This window comes from Phyllobates terribilis, unplaced genomic scaffold (genome assembly GCF_046119375.1).
Source record: "Phyllobates terribilis strain yellow unplaced genomic scaffold, ASM4611937v1 Scaffold_3__8_contigs__length_932513732, whole genome shotgun sequence".
Taxonomy (NCBI): Eukaryota; Metazoa; Chordata; class Amphibia; order Anura; family Dendrobatidae; genus Phyllobates; species Phyllobates terribilis.
In genome coordinates, this window is record NW_027362763.1 from 686,162,258 (window position 1) to 686,181,384 (window position 19,127).

Below are 19,127 nucleotides of genomic sequence, written 5' to 3' on the forward strand. Positions count from 1 at the left end.
TGGCCAGGACAAGGTAGTAAAATGTTAACATTGCATTTACTGATGAATTTATTTTTCTCCATTGAAAGCAATGCAAAAGTGCAAAAATACATTAGAAATGTGAACATAGCTCAAGGTGTGGAGGAGCATTTTTTGTGTGGTTTTTTTGGCTTATATACAGGTCATTACCATGGAAAGAATGTTCTTTAATGATTTTTCCAGGAAAATCCATTTTGGCTTAGTTTTTGTATTTTTTTTCGTCAGTTTGCAAAAGTGGCGTGTTACTCTCACAACATTGTTCACAGCAGTGTCCTGGGAGTCAAAGATGCTTTCAGGAGTCTTCCCCATGCTGTTCCCATGTCATTTCAGCACTGTTCCCATTAATTTGGGCAATGTTTAGGCCCCCTGCAGACCGCTGGTGGGGAGCTGCAGGGAAAAATGCTGGAGTTTCCCATTGACTTACATTGGGCTCGTTGCTTGGGTCGAGCACCCGAGCATTACGATTTGCTTCACCCGAGCAACGAGCACCCGAGCATTTTAGTGCTCGCTTATTACTACTGCTCACCAATATTGGCACCCCTTCATTTTTTCATAGACTTAACAAAATCTTCAGAAATAAATGGAAATGTACCAAAGCTATATCCTCATGATTTTTTAATTAGTGGTCCAATGTAATACAACAACGAAACATTGTTTTTCAACTTTCATGTTGCATTTTCAAAGGAGAAACAGAATAAACTGCATGTGCAGCAATAAAGGCACCCCTAATTAATACTTGGTTGCACACCCTTTAGCATTGCTGATAGCCTCCAATCATTTCTATCTACAAGCTTCTTGCACTTTCAGCTGGAATTTACTCCCACTCTTCCTTTGTAGTTTGTTCAAGCTCTTGAATGTTTGCAGGGTTCTTTTTCACAATGGCAGATTTCAGCTCACCCCAAGGATTTTCAATGGGATGGAGGTCAGAACTAATTGCTGGCCATTTTAAAACAGTCCATTTTTTATTTTTCAACCATTCTTGTGTGCTTTGGTTCATTGTCTTGCTGGAGGACCCATAATCTTCGACTCAAACCGAGTTTTCTTACACTGGGTAGGACATTTCGCTCTAAAATCTCTTGGTAATTCTCTTATTTCATGATTCCTGTGATACGGTCAAGGCCTCCAGTACCATGCACAGCAAAGCAACCCCACAGCATTATGGAACCTCCACCATGCTTAACTGTTGGTAAGGTGTTCTTTTCCTTATAAGCTTTATTGCGCCGTCTGTAAACAAACTGATGCTTTGCATTGTCAAAAAGCTCTATTTTTGCTTAATCTGTCCACAGAACATTTTCCCAGAAGGATTATGGTTTGTCAAGGTACTCTTGGGCAAACATCAGTCCTTATTTCTTTTCTTCAGTAATAATTTCTTCCTTGGCTTTTGTCCATAAATCTCTGCTTGGTTTAGTGTGCGGCATATGGTACTTGTTGAAACCATGGCCTCAGACTCTTTCAGGTTGGCCTTCAGGCCTTTAGATGTTTGACGTGGTGTTTTTTCCATCATTCACACCAACCTTCGAAGACATCTCTTGTCAATCTTCCTATTTCACCCACGTTCAGGGAGATTCTTGATGATTCCATGCTTTGCAAACTTCTTAATAACATTGCGTACTGTTGAAACTGGGATACCAAGGTATTTGGAGATGGCCTTATAACCTCGTGTTTGCTAATAATAGCAGTTCTGATGTCCTCATACAGCTCTTTAGTCTTCACCATTGTGACAAAGGAGCTCAGCCTACCATGTGGCTTTTTAAAACACTGAAGTCATCATTTATTGGCTAATTCTTGTCACATGGGCACCGACAATTAATCACAGGTGAATCTCTTTTGTGATTTACCACAGGAGTGTCAAAATGTGTTTCCATACTAAATTAATCTAAAGGGTGCTTACTAATACCAGTGACACAGCAAGATTATGTTTTACTATTTTCCCTCCCATTGTTTTTTGTTTTAAATTATTGTTTATCTTTTGCTCTTTTGTATTTAACACGAGTCTCTATACAGAAAACTGTTTCACTTGATTAATTTTTTTTTTCAGTAGATATTCCACATTATGAACTTAGATGTCATGGGTGCCAATGACAATGAGCAGGGTTGTATTCCTCTAGGCCCTAGCCCACCAGTCACATTCACTTCTTTCGTGTGGTATACTCTTGGACTGCCAAATTCTGCACCTATATGTAGCCTGCTTTTGTCTTGCTACTTATCCCAGCCTCTCCTACAATGCTGGCTCTACCTTTTCCCTTCACAAGTACTTACTCAGCTTCACTGGAACAGATCTCTTAAGGGTTAGACTTAAATCCTCAAAATCTCACTCCACATAACAATGCTCTTGCTCTGTGACACTGCAAAGTCTTTTCTGGGGACTGAGGTGGCATCTACATATTGGTGGTGTAACAGTAATCTCATCTACCCAATACTCCATCTCAAACTAGGACAACAGGGAGTTATGCTGGTATAAAATACATTTAATTTAGTATACATAGAACATATAGAGTCAAAGGAACAGTGCATCGCAATGCAATCTGATGCTTTATCAAGAGACTGCCTCTTGATAAAGCATCAGATTGCGTTGCAAAACACGCATCAAGGCTGCTCCCCGCCTGCCTCCATCAACTGATACGCTCCTGCACTTTTCTGGTAAGGCCCTTGCCTCTCATTGTCTTACTTTTTATAACTTTGATGGTATTGTCCTTTGACATAATGACAATCCAAAGCATAGGCCAAACCAATGTTCTATTTATCTGCACTGCGCTTTCTGTAGATGGATTTGATTAGGGTGTTTCTCAGCTGGGGCCCATCTATTCTTCCCTGCCGTTCTACTTTTGTACTGTTCCTTTGACTCTATATGTTGTATGTATACTAAATAAAATGTATTTTATACCAGCATAACTCCCTGTTCTCCTAGTTTGACATGACCTTCCGGAGTTCGTATTGTTTAGTGCACCATGGCATTACCAAATGTCAGTTGCACCATTATGTAATCATGTTACTAGCCTATATTGTTTTGTCAATACTCCACCTGACTGGTCCTTTGTTCAACCAGACTGATCCAGTAGTATATAGTGCATCTGTCCGGTATGGTGTAGTATATAGTGGATGTGTCCCATGTGGTGTAGTATATAGAGGACGTGTCCCGTGCAGTGTAGTATATATAGAGGATGTGTCCCGTGTGATGTAGTATATAGAGGATGTGTCCCGTGTGGTGTAGTGTATAGAGGATGTGTCCTGTGTGGTGTAGTGTATAGAGGATGTCTCTCGTGTGGTGTAGTATATAGAGGATGTGTCCCCGTGTGGTGTAGTATATAGAGGATGTCTCCCGTGTGGTGTAGTATATAGAGGATGTCTCCCGTGTGGTGTTCTATATAGAGGTTGTGTCCCGTGTGGTGTAGTATATAGAGGATGTGTCCCGTGTGGTGTAGTATATAGAGGACGTGTCCCGTGTGGTGTAGTATATAGAGGATGTGTCCCGTGTGGTGTAGTATATAGAGGATGTGTCCCGTGTGGTGTAGTATATAGAGGATATGTCCCGTGTGGTGTAGTATATAGAGGATGTCTCCAGTGTGGGGTAGTTTATAGAGGATGTGTCCCGTGTGGTGTAGTATATAGAGGATGTCTCCCGTGTGGTGTAGTATATAGAGGATGTGTCCCGTGTGGTGTAGTATATAGAGGATGTGTCCCCTGTGGTGTAGTGTATAGAGGATGTCTCCCGTGTGGTGTTCTATATAGAGGTTGTGTCCCGTGTGGTGTAGTATATAGAGGATGTGTCCCGTGCAGTGTAGTATATATAGAGGATGTGTCCCGTGTGGTGTAGTATATAGAGGATGTCTCCAGTGTGGGGTAGTTTATAGAGGATGTGTCCCGTGTGGTGTAGTATATAGAGGATGTGTCCCGTGTGGTGTAGTATATAGAGGATGTCTCCCGTGTGGTGTAGTATATAGAGGATGTGTCCCGTGTGGTGTAGTATATAGAGGATGTGTCCCGTGTGGTGTAGTATATAGAGGATGTCTCCCGTGCAGTGTAGTATATAGAGGATGTCTCCCGTATGGTGTAGTATATAGAGGATGTGTCCCGTGTGGTGTAGTATATAGAGGATGTGTCCCATGCGGTGTAGTATATAGAGGGTGTGTCCCGTGTGGTGTAGTATATAGAGGATGTGTTCCGTGTGGTGTAGTATATATAGAGGATGTGTCCCGTGTGGTGTAGTATATAGAGGATGTGTTCCGTGTGGTGTAGTATATATAGAGGATGTGTCCCGTGTGGTGTAGTATATAGAGGATGTCTCCAGTGTGGGGTAGTTTATAGAGGATGTGTCCCGTGTGGTGTAGTATATAGAGGATGTGTCCCGTGCGGTGTAGTATATAGAGGATGTCTCCCGTGGGGTGTAATATATAGAGGATGTGTCCCGTGTGGTGTAGTATATAGAGGATGTCTCCCGTGTGGTGTAGTATATAGAGAGGATGTATCCTGTGTGGTGTAGTATATAGAGGCTGTGTCCCGTGTGGTGTAGTATATAGAGGATGTGTCCCCTGTGGTGTAGTGTATAGAGGATGTCTCCCGTGTGGTGTTCTATATAGAGGTTGTGTCCCGTGTGGTGTAGTATATAGAGGATGTGTCCTGTGTGGTGCAGTATATAGAGGATGTATCCCGTGTTGTGTAGTATATAGAGGATGTGTCCTGTGTTGTGTAGTATATAGAGGATGTGTCCCGTGTGGTGTAGTATATAGAGGATGTGTCCTGTGTGGTGCAGTATATAGAGGATGTATCCCGTGTTGTGTAGTATATAGAGGATGTGTCCTGTGTGATGTTGTATATAGATGGAAAATTATGGAAATCACAGGATGGAGATATGTTACTGGTTCATGACTTTTAATTTACTATTGAGTATGAGCCATGAGCAGAAATCCTGCCACTTATACATTTTGAGATTATCAGTGAGATTATCAATGTTTGTTTCAGGAATGTTCTTCCGCACTATTCTGCATTTTAGCAAATCATCAAGATCCACGTCGAGCAGCTCCCTGTGCAATTGTGGACATCTCAGATGTGCTAGATGGGGAGACAAGTCCGGAGATGCTTCAGGACATGGTAAGTCATTTAACCCTTTTCTGGCCCAGGGCGTACTAATACACATCTGCGCCCTGGGCCTTATGGGCCTGATACATATTAGTACGCCCTATCTTTAATGCGCCACCGCAACTTCGGTCGCAGTGAGTGCATTAAATTTCCGGCGTCATCTTACCTCAGGGTAGATGGCACCGTCATCCCTGGGGGGTGTCGCCGCCCCCCGCAGCCAAGATCGCTGTGATTGGCTGTTCAATTCTGAACAGCCAGTCACAGCATTTCTCACTGTTTCCGGCAATCAGATTGCCGGAAACAGTGATGTGCAGCCTACGATCGGCGCTCCTAAGCGCATCGATCCTAGGCTGTTGCTAGGAGACCCCAGCCCTGGCACCAACCCGCTCTGATCGGTACGATCGCCGATCACATCGATCGCACAGATCAGAGCGCTACCGTGCGGTAACAGAGCGGTCACGGGGCGGTGACCGGCTTGTGACCTGCCTATCACCACCTCATGACCCCCTGTGATGTGAGCAGAGCCCCCAGCCAGCTCTGATTGAAGCGATCGATGATGACATCGATCGCTCCAATCAGAGTACCAGAACACAGGTAACAGGGCGGTCACAGGTCATTAAGCGGCTTATCACCTGCTTGTCACCTCCCTGTGACCCCCTGTGGTGCGTGCCCAGGCTCCAGCCATCTCTAATTGGTGCGATCGATGCTGGGCCAGCTCCAGGTTTTTGTGGGCCCTGGGTGAAAGAGTCTCAGTGGGCCCCTTTAACACATACCACGATTCATGATGCACAGATACAGCAGAGAAATATAAATATAGTACAATGCCGAAGATTTCACTTCTTACATTACATGCGCGATATCTATTGTAAATTCTACAATAGCTCAGAAACCGGCGAATCCTTGCAGCACACAGTGCAGACCCGACAATATAGTCCTCCATACAGTATTATGGGCCCCATATATTGCTCCATACAGAATAATCAACCCCATATAGCGCTCCATGCAGAATACTGGTCCCCATATAATGCTCCATACAGGATACTGGTCCCCATATAACGCTCCATACAGGATACTGGTTGTAATGCACACGCCCGGGCTGAGCGGCGTGTGCGTGTGATTGTAGTGATTCCACTGGACCGTGCCGGAGAGTGAATGCCTGGAGGGGCGTAACTAGGTATTCACCCGATCCGACCAGGGTCGCACGACGGCATACGACGCCAGTGCACCAAGGAGGAACCGAGCAGAGGGACCAGGTGCTACTCCAGGACAGACCCTGGACACGGCTGTTGACCCACACAGGGGAATACAGGAACAGACTGGTAGGCTGGTGTAGCACCCTGAGGATTCGGCTGCTACAGGGGTATTGCACCTCAACCCAGAGGTGTGATATTCCACTCCCGGGTAAGGAGGGAGTGTGGAACTGAGCTCAGATAGACTGCATGCACTACATACATCCCATTCCAGAGGAGCAGGCCGACGGTACTCCCACTTAGAAATGTGCAGGTACAACCGAGCCTGTTCCTGGCTGGAGTGGGAGGGGGGTGGTACATCCCATGTAGTGTAGGGGCAGATAGGGGGAGCAGTCTGGGTAGTGTTAGGAGCTCATTGGGTGCTGGTCACCTGAGCTCACACATAGAGGGATATAAAAGGAGGGCACCAACTTAGAATCAGGGTCAGACGCAGAGAGTCAGTCAGCTGCAGAGGACAAGTCGGATGCAGAGAGCAGGAAACAGCAGCCCTGGAGAGAGAGAGAGTGGAGCAGAGAAAGACCCAGAGGGGGAAGACTGAAGGGACCCAAGAACCCAAATTAGAGCACCGGGTGAGGAGTCAGCATCAGGGTACCGGAACCCAAGCTGGTGGGGGCAAAAACAATCCCCAGCCAGAGACCGGAGACCGTGGGCAGTGTCTGTCACGGTCACCCACCACATTCACCCCGAAGGCACACCACATGCAGGGTCAGGGAACCCAGGGCCAAGGGTGTCCCAAAAGAAGGCCCGAGGGAGCTGGACCTAGGTGAATCCCTGGTGGGGACGGCTGAAGAAAGGACAGAGGGAGAGCTCAGGGCCACGCTCCGGACTTGTTTGGGGGTTGGCTGGATCCAGGACCTGGTGGACGCAGCACGGCTCGGGTGGTCACTAGCAGCTGGAGTGACCGAAACATCAGCAGTAAGTAAACTCCCTTAACTGCACAACCCGAGTCTGTCTTCATTGCCGGCTGCACCACACCACCACAACCCCCATCCTCTGCGCCTGTCCCCTCTGAGGCTATACCCCTCCCGTTGGGGGTTATCCCACCAAGCTGCGCATCCACCATCAGCCTCAGCGGACCCTGCTGCAGCGGCGGCCACAGTGACCGCATCACAACGGGTGGCGTAGTCGACACAAAAGAACTTTAGTAACATCTGTAAAGCTGCCACATAACACTGAGCTTGACGCCCTGGGCACGGGACCGGGTCACAGCCGCTCGGAGACTACAACCCCCCCCCCATCTGATCCGGTGCCGGGTATTCCCCTCAAAAAGGAATATGTCCCAGGGGGCGCGTCAACTTTGGCGTAGTCGGCAGGATTACGTGCCCGCAACACCCGGGTACTGCGTGCCTGAAGAAAAGTGCAAGTTTACCTCAGAAAGAAGTCTCCCGCCGGTTCCGGAGGGTCCACGCCATCGGACTCCATCACCAGTCGTTTCCCGCCGATTGTCCGCCATTTCCAACTTGTTCCCGCCATCTGCAGAGTTTCCCGCCACTGGGAAGCGATTCCCGCCAAAACCGCAGATTTCCCGCCTTGGAAGAGCAGCGGACGCCATTATGGGCGTGCCAAAGGAGGGCAAGAGGCCACCTCCCATCGTGGGCCAGGACAGAAAATGGCGCCAAAAGTGGAAACCGCCCCCACCAACAGAGACTGTGATGCTGGAGGTGTCTGTCAGCGTGAAAGAACTACCCCTGGAGCTGACAGTCACCGAGTTGCCCCGGGACCGCCCTCGAAGTGGGAGGAGACGAGAGAGAAGAACAAAGATGGGTGTCGCTTGGAGCAGTCTGGAGCGAGCGCACCCGGAGGCAAGAGGTCTAACAAGGAGTAGCGGAGGAGCTCACCCGGAGATGGAGAGAAAGCAGAACAGCACCGGCCCGCTGGCCAGGAGTCTGCTAGAGACCGAGGAAGGAGGGCAGAGCAGCACCGGCCCGCTGGCCAGGAGCCTGCCGGAAGCCGAGCAGAGCAGCACCGACCCGATGGTCAGGAGCCTGCTAGAGTCCACAACCCCGCTAGGTCTAGCGGAGATCCTAGCGCAGCTCCCCCGAGACCGGGAGTGTGCACAAACTGCCCTGGAGGGCCTCGCAAGGAGGATGGCCCGGGTACAGCGCGAGATACTGGCGGAGTGGAGCCGGGAGATGGCCCAGCAACCAGAGACCAGTCAACGGAGCACGCTACCCTGGAAGAGGAAGCAGACCGCCTCTGAGGATGGCGCAGGAGGACCCAAGGCCGGAGACGGCGCCGAGATGGGAGCCGAACGCATGGAGGCAGGTAAAGGGGACACCTATACCCCAAGCCGTGACACCGCTTACCTGCCCCAGCTCCCCGTCGCAGAGCCCGAAAGTCCCCCTGCTGTGCCCGTAGCCGCCAGGTCACCGCCATGGACTAGGCCCCGACCGGAAGCCGCCGCCGCGACCCCTGTGACGTCACGCGCCTCGACCCGGAGCGTGACAAAACAGGAATTACCACCAGCCTGGTCGCAAGGCCTAGTACCCCCGGGCGCCGCATCACCAACAGCGCCCCCTACCTCCGCGGAGCCTCCGGCTTGGCCGCAAGGCCAGGTAGCCCAGGGCGCCGCCGTCCTAACGGTGCCCTTCACCTTCCAGGTGCCCCAGGCCTGGCCGCAAGGCCTGGGCCACCCGGGCGCCATCACCACCGCGCCCGCGCCCGCAATACCAAGGGTGCCACACCTGGGGGAGGACCTCTTCAGCCAGCTCACATGGCCGGACGGGCAGCCCTTCATCTGGCCCGAAGGATACCATGAGCTGGGGCAGCAACAGAGACGAGGGCCCTTGTGTGAGCCCCTGATCCCGGCTCCGAAGCCCGTGACTCGGGTCTCGCCTCCTTTGGAAGACGCACAGTTTGAGTGGGACCCCACCGGAGAAGATCTAATGGGGTTCACTCAGGAAACTCGGGCAGTCGCCGCTGAGCGGACTGAGTGTTGTCGTCAGCAGCTAGCAGAGTTTACGAGAGAACGGGAGGAGAGGCGGGCCAGAGAACAACAGGCCCAAATCCGGAGCGCGGAGCAGAAGAGCCGGACTAGGAGGAACCCCCGTGCAGCGCATTGTCCCCGCACCATCGGGACAGTGATAAAGTTCAACCCGCAGCATGGGTGGGGCTTTATTCGGGACCGTAACAACCGCGGTGACGTTTTTGTGACTCGCAGAGACGTCGAGTCCCACCTGCCGGAAGGTCACAAGGGCCGTGACCTCTACGTCGGAGACGAGGTCACTTTCACCCGGCACAAGTGTGCCAAAGGACCTTACGCCCTCCACGTACACCGCTTGACGGAGGAGGAGTTGCGGTACGGAGAGGAGGAGCCAGAGGACCCGGACGGGTCTGAAGCAACACCATATCAAGAAAGAGCAGGAGGAAGACGCCGTTGAGTGCGGCCGAGAAGTGATGTAAATAGTTACCCAATCGGGGTATAAAGGAACTGAAACTGGAACTGTTGCTGCTGCTAAAATAGTCCCCGTTGGGACCAGTGAACTGTTTTACCCGTTAACCCCTTCATCCTACAGGCTGAGGACTGTGAGCAGCCATTCCCTTTCCTCTAACTGGCCGAGGACTGAGAGCGGCCAACTTCCAACTTCCCTGTATATAGTTGCGCGTCCTAAAGCGCCCCCTACCGGTTTTATAGAAAACCAGATTTTCTAAGAGACTGTCGCACTTTTCCCGGACACACGTTGCACAGTGTCCGGAGGAGGAACCAGAGACAAGAGAAGTCTACGAGAAAGTTTTATCTGATAAGATATGTTATATATATAACGTTTTATATGTTTTATATGTTTATATGAAAAATTTGTATGTTTTGGTGTTTTATGTCTTACAGCCCGAGGACGTGCTGTGGTTTACCAGGGGGGAATGTAGCACCCTGAGGATTCGGCTGCTACAGGGGTATTGCACCTCAACCCAGAGGTGTGATATTCCACTCCCGGGTAAGGAGGGAGTGTGGAACTGAGCTCAGATAGACTGCATGCACTACATACATCCCATTCCAGAGGAGCAGGCCGACGGTACTCCCACTTAGAAATGTGCAGGTACAACCGAGCCTGTTCCTGGCTGGAGTGGGAGGGGGGTGGTACATCCCATGTAGTGTAGGGGCAGATAGGGGGAGCAGTCTGGGTAGTGTTAGGAGCTCATTGGGTGCTGGTCACCTGAGCTCACACATAGAGGGATATAAAAGGAGGGCACCAACTTAGAATCAGGGTCAGACGCAGAGAGTCAGTCAGCTGCAGAGGACAAGTCGGATGCAGAGAGCAGGAAACAGCAGCCCTGGAGAGAGAGAGAGTGGAGCAGAGAAAGACCCAGAGGGGGAAGACTGAAGGGACCCAAGAACCCAAATTAGAGCACCGGGTGAGGAGTCAGCATCAGGGTACCGGAACCCAAGCTGGTGGGGGCAAAAACAATCCCCAGCCAGAGACCGGAGACCGTGGGCAGTGTCTGTCACGGTCACCCACCACATTCACCCCGAAGGCACACCACATGCAGGGTCAGGGAACCCAGGGCCAAGGGTGTCCCAAAAGAAGGCCCGAGGGAGCTGGACCTAGGTGAATCCCTGGTGGGGACGGCTGAAGAAAGGACAGAGGGAGAGCTCAGGGCCACGCTCCGGACTTGTTTGGGGGTTGGCTGGATCCAGGACCTGGTGGACGCAGCACGGCTCGGGTGGTCACTAGCAGCTGGAGTGACCGAAACATCAGCAGTAAGTAAACTCCCTTAACTGCACAACCCGAGTCTGTCTTCATTGCCGGCTGCACCACACCACCACAACCCCCATCCTCTGCGCCTGTCCCCTCTGAGGCTATACCCCTCCCGTTGGGGGTTATCCCACCAAGCTGCGCATCCACCATCAGCCTCAGCGGACCCTGCTGCAGCGGCGGCCACAGTGACCGCATCACAACGGGTGGCGTAGTCGACACAAAAGAACTTTAGTAACATCTGTAAAGCTGCCACATAACACTGAGCTTGACGCCCTGGGCACGGGACCGGGTCACAGCCGCTCGGAGACTACAACCCCCCCCCCCATCTGATCCGGTGCCGGGTATTCCCCTCAAAAAGGAATATGTCCCAGGGGGCGCGTCACTGGCACACAGACTGGTGGGTATAGGCAGGCACGACTGGTATGCAGGCAGGCGGGTATGCAGGCAGGGGGGTACAGGCAAGCACAGCTAGAGTGCAGACAGGGAGGCACTAGCAGGTAGGAACACAGGCGGGATAGGACCCAGTACACACTGGGACTCAGGAACAATACAGGCAGAGGGGTACAGGCAAGCACAGCTAGAGTGCAGACAGGGAGGCACTAGCAGGTAGGGACACTGGCGGGATGGGACCCAGTACACACTGGGACTCAGGAACAGAACCACAGATGTGGCGGACAAACACAGCAGAGTGAGGCCGCCCAGAGAGGTGAGCGAGAACAGGGCAGGACAAGGCCGCCTGGAGCGGTGAGCAAGAGTAGAGCAGGACAAGGCCGCCAGGAGCGGTGAACAAAGGGTCAGAGCTGAGCGAGACTGCTGGAGCAGTGAGCAAGAGTAAAGCAGGACGAGGCCGCCTGGAGCGGTGAGCAAGAGTGGAGCAAGACTGCCGGAGCAGTGAGCAAAAGGATAAGAGCGGAGCGAGACTGCCGGAGCAGCGAGTAAAAGGGTCCGAGTGGAGCAAGGCTGCCGGAGCAGCGAGCAAAGGAGTCAGAGCAGGCTAGAACCGCCGGAGCGGTGAGCAAAGGAGTCAGAGCAGGCTAGAACCGCCGGAGCGGTGAGCAAAGGAGTCAGAGCAGGCTAGAACCGCCGGAGCAGTGAGCAAAGGAGTAGGAGCAGGCTAGAACCGCCGGAACGGTAAGCAAGGCAGAGCAGTGGGGACAGGGCTCTGTTCACACGGAACAGACAGGAAGAGAAAGCCAGAGCCAGATACCCACAGGGTACTTGCAGTGAAGTAGCGAGTGGACCACAAACTCACAAACGGGAGTACAGAGACAACAAGCAGGGGTTAGGTACGAGTTCAGACTCTGCAGAAAAAGGAAGGGAACGGACATAGAGGCAAAACAGGTAAAGGATAGAAAAGTGTTCAGACTGGAACTGAGTGTACGGAGGAGACCGACACTGCAGCGGGATACAGGAGCGGGTCTGGGAATACGGGCCCCAGAGAGGCGGGACGAACAGGCAAGGAGCGTGTTCAGACAGGACAGACAAGATACAGGAACAGGTCTAGGTAATCGGCCCCTAGAAGGCGGGAGGAACAGGCTAGGAGCGTGTTCAGACAGGACAGACAAGATACAGGAACAGGTCTAGGTAATCGGCCCCTAGAAGGCGGGAGGAACAGGCTAGGAGCGTGTTCAGACAGGACAGACAAGATACAGGAACAGGTCTAGGTAATCGGCCCCTAGAAGGCGGGAGGAACAGGCTAGGAGCGTGTTCAGACAGGCCTGGAAATACAGCCTCCAGGATAGGCAGACAAGAGAACACAGACAGGACTCAGTTCAGACACGGGAACTGATACCGCAAGGCAGGAGACATAGACAGGACTCAGTTCAGACACGGGAACTGATACCACAAGGCAGGAGACATAGACAGGACTCAGCTCAGACACAGGAACTGATACCGCAAGGCAGGAGACATAGACAGGACTCAGTTCAGACACGGGAACTGATACCGCAAAGCAGGAGACAAAGAACGGGACCTGGCACCTTCAGAGTGCAAGCACACACTGAAAGAAACACTATGCTCAGGCAGGGATAGATGGGAGCAGCTGAGCTATATACCAGGTGACAGACAGCAATAGGCTGAGGACGCACAAGGGGTGTGACCCACAGCAGGTACAAAAAGCAGGAAGTGATCGGGCGCCGCCCTTAAGCAGCAGAAACAGACACAAACAGACAGCATGGAGGGAAGCCAGAGAGACATTCTGGACTGGAGATCAAGTGCGCGCTCTTGCACAGTGGGAGATGGACCACCATGCAAGGACGCCGCCAGGTATGTTACACTGGTCCCCATATAACGCTCCATACAGGATACTGGTCCCCATATAATGCTCCATACAGGATACTGGCCCCCATATAATGCTCCATAGAGGATACTGGCCCCCTTATAATGCTTCACACAGAATACTGGCCCCCACATAATGCCCCATGCAGGCTATGCCCCCACATAATGCCCCATGCAGGATGTCACTTACCTCCCATATAATGCCCCATGCAGGATGTCACTCCCCCCCATATAATGCCCCATGCAGGATGTCACTTCTCCCCCATATAATGCCCCATGCAGGATGTCACCTCTTCCCCCATATAATGCCCTATCCAGGATGTCACTCCCCCCCCATATAATGCCCCATGCAGCATGTCACTTCCCCCCCATATAATTCCCCATGCAGGATGTCACCTCTCCCCCCCATATGATGCCCCACGCAGGATGTTACCCCCATATAATGCCCCATGCAGGATGTCAACTCTCCCCCCCATATAATGCCCCATGCAGGATGTCACCTCTCCCTCATATAATGCCCCATGCAGGATGTCACCTCCCCCCCCATATAATGCCCTATGAAGGATGTCACCCCCGATATAATGCCCCTTGCAGGATGTCGCCTCTCCCCCCCATATAATGCCCCATGCAAGATGTCGCCTCTCCCCCATATAATGCCCCATGCAAGATGTCACCTCTCCCCCATATAATGCCCCATGCAGGATGTCACCTCTCCCCCCCATATAATGCCCCATGCAGGATGTCACCCCCCCATATAATGCCCCTTGCAGGATGTCAACTCTCCCCCCCATATAATGCCTTATGCAGGATGTCACCTCCCCCCCCATATAATGCCCAATGCAGGATGTCACCTCTCCCCCCATATAATGTCCCATGCAGGATGTCACTTCTCCCCCCCCCCATATAATGCCCCATGCAGAATGTCACCTCCAATATAGTGCCCCATGCAGGATGTCACCTCCCATATAGTGCCCCATGCAGGATGTCACTTGTCGTCCCCCCCTCCATATAATGCCTCATGCCTCCATACATATAAAAAAAAAAATCAAATACTCCCCTCACTTCTCACCTGCTGCCGCTGCTCCAGACCCCTCAGCCGCGCCGGCGTCTTCCCGCTCTACACTGTGACAGCTCAGGAGAGGGTGCGGTGGAAAGACGTCTCTGACCAGACACGTCACAGTGCCGCAGCCGCGGAAGAGACCGGAGCTGCTGCGGAGGCAAGGGGAGAGGTAAGTATTGTGCCAGCTGCTGAGGCCCTGAGCAAGCAGGGGGGGTGGCGGGCGCTGGCACTGGCACCGCTCATGGGTCCCATAGCGTGCAGGGGTGCTCGACGGTGAGTGGGCCCCCCACCTGCTCAGTGCCCCAGCACTTGCCCGGGTGCGCCAGGTGCTGACGCTGGGCCTGGATCGATGTCATCATCGATCGCACCAATCAGCCTGTGACCTGGCTGTCACCACCGTATCACCCCCCTGTGACCGCCCTGCAGATCCTCCCACTTGATGAGGATTTCTACAGAGCGGTCACACTGATCTGTGCTGTGCTGGTCCTTCTAGTGCCACACAATCTTCTGTGACACCACAAGACCTTCTTCCCACCTGCTCCAGTCGCTGCTGCTGCTGCTCCGGCATCCTGCTGCGGTCTCCTGCTCCGTGTCCTGCTGCTGCAGGTCCTGCTCCAGAGCCTCTTCCAGAACCTGCTGCTGATCCTGCTGCTGAAAGAAGAACAGAGAAGACTTTGGTAAGTCCATCTCTGTTCTTCCCTAATCTACCCCAATCCCCCCCCCTCCTTTTCACCGTTCACCGATCTGCACTCGTGCTCGCTGTTTGCTCCACCTATGGTAGTTCCTTTCTTTCTCTTTTTTTTCAGGAACAAAAAGTTCACACCAAGCACACAGACACACTCTAAATAAAGTGCTGACACACACGCACCACATACATAAGAAATAAAATGTCCCGCTCATCCCAAACTCGCTATTCAGCGGAGGAAGCATATGCTTTCTTGCCTCCTCCACTGACAGCAAGGGAGAGGATCCCACATTTCTTTATTTTTCTGATTCCTCGTCGTCCTCCTCTTCCTCCTCTTCTTCCTCCTCCTCTTCCTCCTGAGGTGCTGCTGGACCGCCACGCAGTCGCCCCAGAAGAGAAAATGAACTACTAACCCCATATGGACCTCGCTCCCCGAAAATTATGAGCCACTGATTCCTAATTTTGTGGCGGAATCAAAAATCAAGCTTGACACCACCGGCCTCACAGAAAGAAACTTATTCAAAGTCTTTTTCTCTGAGGATTTTGCAAACCTCATGGTGGGCCAAACTAATTTATACACTCATCAATTTTTGGAACAAAACCCCTCTTTATCATTTTCTAACTGGTCTCCTGTAGACACAGTAGAGATGATGAAGTTTTGGGGCCTGGTCCTTCATATGGGGATCCTGAAGAAGCCAGAAGTTGGGCAGTACTGGAGTGTTGACGTTTTGTATTACACTCCAGTGTTCCGAATGGTCATGACCCGGAGACGTTTTGAGGCCATCCACAAGTTCTTGCATTACAACGATAATGCAAGGTGTACTGCACATGATGACCCGAACTTTGATCGTCTTTTCAAAGTTCGTCCGATCATCGAGCACTTCAACAAGTTTGCTGAAGTGTACGTGCCCCAAAGGGACATCTGTGTGGATGAGTCCTTAATCCATTTTAGGGGCGGCTTGGATTCCGGCAGTACCTGCCCAGTAAGAGGGCCAGGTATGGGATTAAGCTGTATATACTTTGTGAGAGTACCTCAGGGTACACTCACAAGTTTAGAGTTCACGAAGGGAAGGACTCCTGCATTGAACCCCCTGCATGCCCCTCTGTTCTAGGAGTGAGTGGGAAAATTGTGTGGGATATGGTACACCCACTTCTGGATAAAGGTTATCACCTGTTCGTGGATAACTTTTATACCATTGTCCCTCTCTTCAAGTTCCTTCCTGCGCAAGGTACCACATCCTGTGGTACTGTCCGCAAAAATCAGAGAGGCCTCCCAAAAACGCTAATTGGGCAGCTTCTCAGAAGGGTTGAGAGCAGAGCCCAATGTAGCGACCACCTTTTGGTGGTCAAGTACAAGGACAAGAGGGATGTCCTTCTCTTGACCACAATACATGGTTATGGTAGCACCCTCAGCACTGTACGAGGTTCCACTACACAGGTCGTCAAACCAGACTGTGAAGTTGGGTACACCAAGTACATGGGGGAGTTGATCTCTCTGATCAAGTCCTCCAGCCATATAGTGCTTTGAGAAAGGCCAGGGTGTGGTACAAGGAGCTGGCCATGTAGGTCGTACAGATGGCAATGCACAACGCTTTCCTTCTGTCACAATGTGCAGGTCAGACTTCTGCGTCATACTTTCAGTTCCAGGAGGAAGTGATCAAGGCCCTGATATTTGGCAGTGTCGATGGAGCAGGCCCCAGTACTTCCGGAACTGAAGGACCTCGAATTGTACCAGGCCAGCATTTCCCAGGACAGATCTTTCACAGTGGAAAAAAAGGTAAGTCACAAAACAAGTGCCGAGTGTGTTATAAAAGGGGAATACGTAAGGACACCATTTATCAATGTGAAACCTGCCACAACAAACCTGGCCTGTGCATGAAAGAATGCTCCAAAAGGTACCATACTTCCATGGACTACTAAATTAATTTCTGATGTATGACAACCTGACGAACACTACACAACTGACGTAGTGTTCGTCAGGTTGTCATACATCAGCTGTGTAGTGTTCGCCAGGTTGTCCTACACAACTGATGTATGACACTACATTCTAAAATTCAAAAATCAGGTATCAGTTCCAAAAAGGGGGCACTTGTTGGGCATTTCCATTGTTTAGGCACATCAGGGGCTCTGAGAACGTGACATGACGCGCCAGACAATTCCATCAAAGTCCGCATTCCAAAGCGACACTCCTTCCCTTCCGAGCCCTGCCATGCTCCAAATCAGTGGTTTTCTCCAACACATGGCGTATCTGCATACTCAGAAGAAATTGGACAACAGATTTTGAGGTCCACTTTCTCCTGTTACCCTTGTGAAAATATTTCTTTTTAACATTTTTGTGGAAAAAATGTTTTTTTTTTATTTTCACAAGTCAACGTTATAATTTTCTGTGAAGCACCTGGGGGTTCAAAGTGTTCACCACACATCTAGATAAATTCATTGGGGGTCTAGTTTCCAAAAAGGGGGCACTTGTTGGGCATTTCCACTGTTTAGGCACATCAGGGGCTCTAAAAACGTGACATGACGCCTGCAGCCCATTCCATCAAAGTCTGCATTCCAAAGAGTCACTCCTTACCTTCCGAACCCTGCCGTGCACCCAAACAATGGCTTTCCTCCACATATGAGGTATCAGTGTACTCAGGAGAAACCACACAACAACTTTTGGGTCCAATTTCTCCTGGTACCTTCGTAAAAATAAAAATATTGTGGCTTAAAGATCATTTTTGTGGAAAAAAAATGTTTTTTTTTCACGGCTCTACGTCATAAACTTTTGGAAAACACTTGGGGGTTCAAAGTGCTCACCACACATCTAAATAAGTTGCTTAAGGCGTCTAGTTTCCAAAATGGGGTCACTTGTTTCCACTGTTTAGGCACATCAGGGGCTCTCCAAGCGCGACATGGGGTCCGCTGTCAATTCCAGCGAGTTTTGCATTGAAAACGTCAAATGGCGCTCCTTTCCTTCTGAGCCCTGCCATGCGCCCAAACAATGGCTTTCTCCCACATATGAGGTATCAACGTACTCAGAAGAAATTGCACAACAACTTTTGGGGTCCAATTTCTTCTGGTACCCTTGTGAAAATAAAAAAATTGGGGTCTAAATTAAAATTTTAGTGAAAAAAAGGTAAATGTAATTTTTTTCCTTTCACGTTCAATTAATTGCTGTGAAGCACGTGAAGGGTTAATAATTTTCTGGAATGTGTTTTTGAATACCTTGAGGGGTGAAGTTTTTAGAATGTTGTTACTTTTGGGCATTTTCTGTCATATAGACCCTTCAAAGGCACTTCAAATGTGATGTGGTCCCTAAAAGTAATGGTTTTGTAAATTTTGTTGTAAAAATGAGAAATTGCTGGTCAACTTTTAACCCTTATAGTTAACAAAAAAAAATTTTGGTTCCAAAATTGTGCTGATGTAAAGTAGACATGTGGGAAATGTTATTTATTAACTATTTTGTGTGACATATCTCTCTGTTTTAAGGGCATGAAAAATCAAAGTTTGAAAATTGTGAAATTTTCAAAATGTTCGCCAAATTTCCGTTTTTTTTCACAAATAAATGCAAGTGATATCAAAGAAATTTTACCACAATCATGAAGTACAATATTTCATGAAAAAACAATCTCATAATCAGGGGGATCCGTTGAAGCGTTCCAGAGTAATTACCTCATAAAGTGACAGTGGTCAGAATTGTAAAAATTGGCCTGGTCAGTAACGTGCAAACCACCCTCGGGGGTAAAGGGGTTAAGCTATGAAGGCCACTGACAGTAGCACAAGGAACATGATGCTTGGTGTTATCCTGTTTGAAAAATGGCTCCTGGGAAATCTTAGAGAAACAACAGCACCACTGGTTCCACGACCAAATCAATGTAGTGCTGAGCAGTTAGTGCATCTGGAATTGAGACTAGAGGAGGCTACAGTATATTATGCCACCACACACCATAATACCGGGAGGAGGACCAGTATGACGTTCCCTCGGTAAGGTTCTTCATAAAGTTGGCAAAGTGGTTTCCACTCCGATTAATGGTTAACATTGTGTCTAAAGCGTGACTTATCACTGAAGAGGATAGATCTCCATG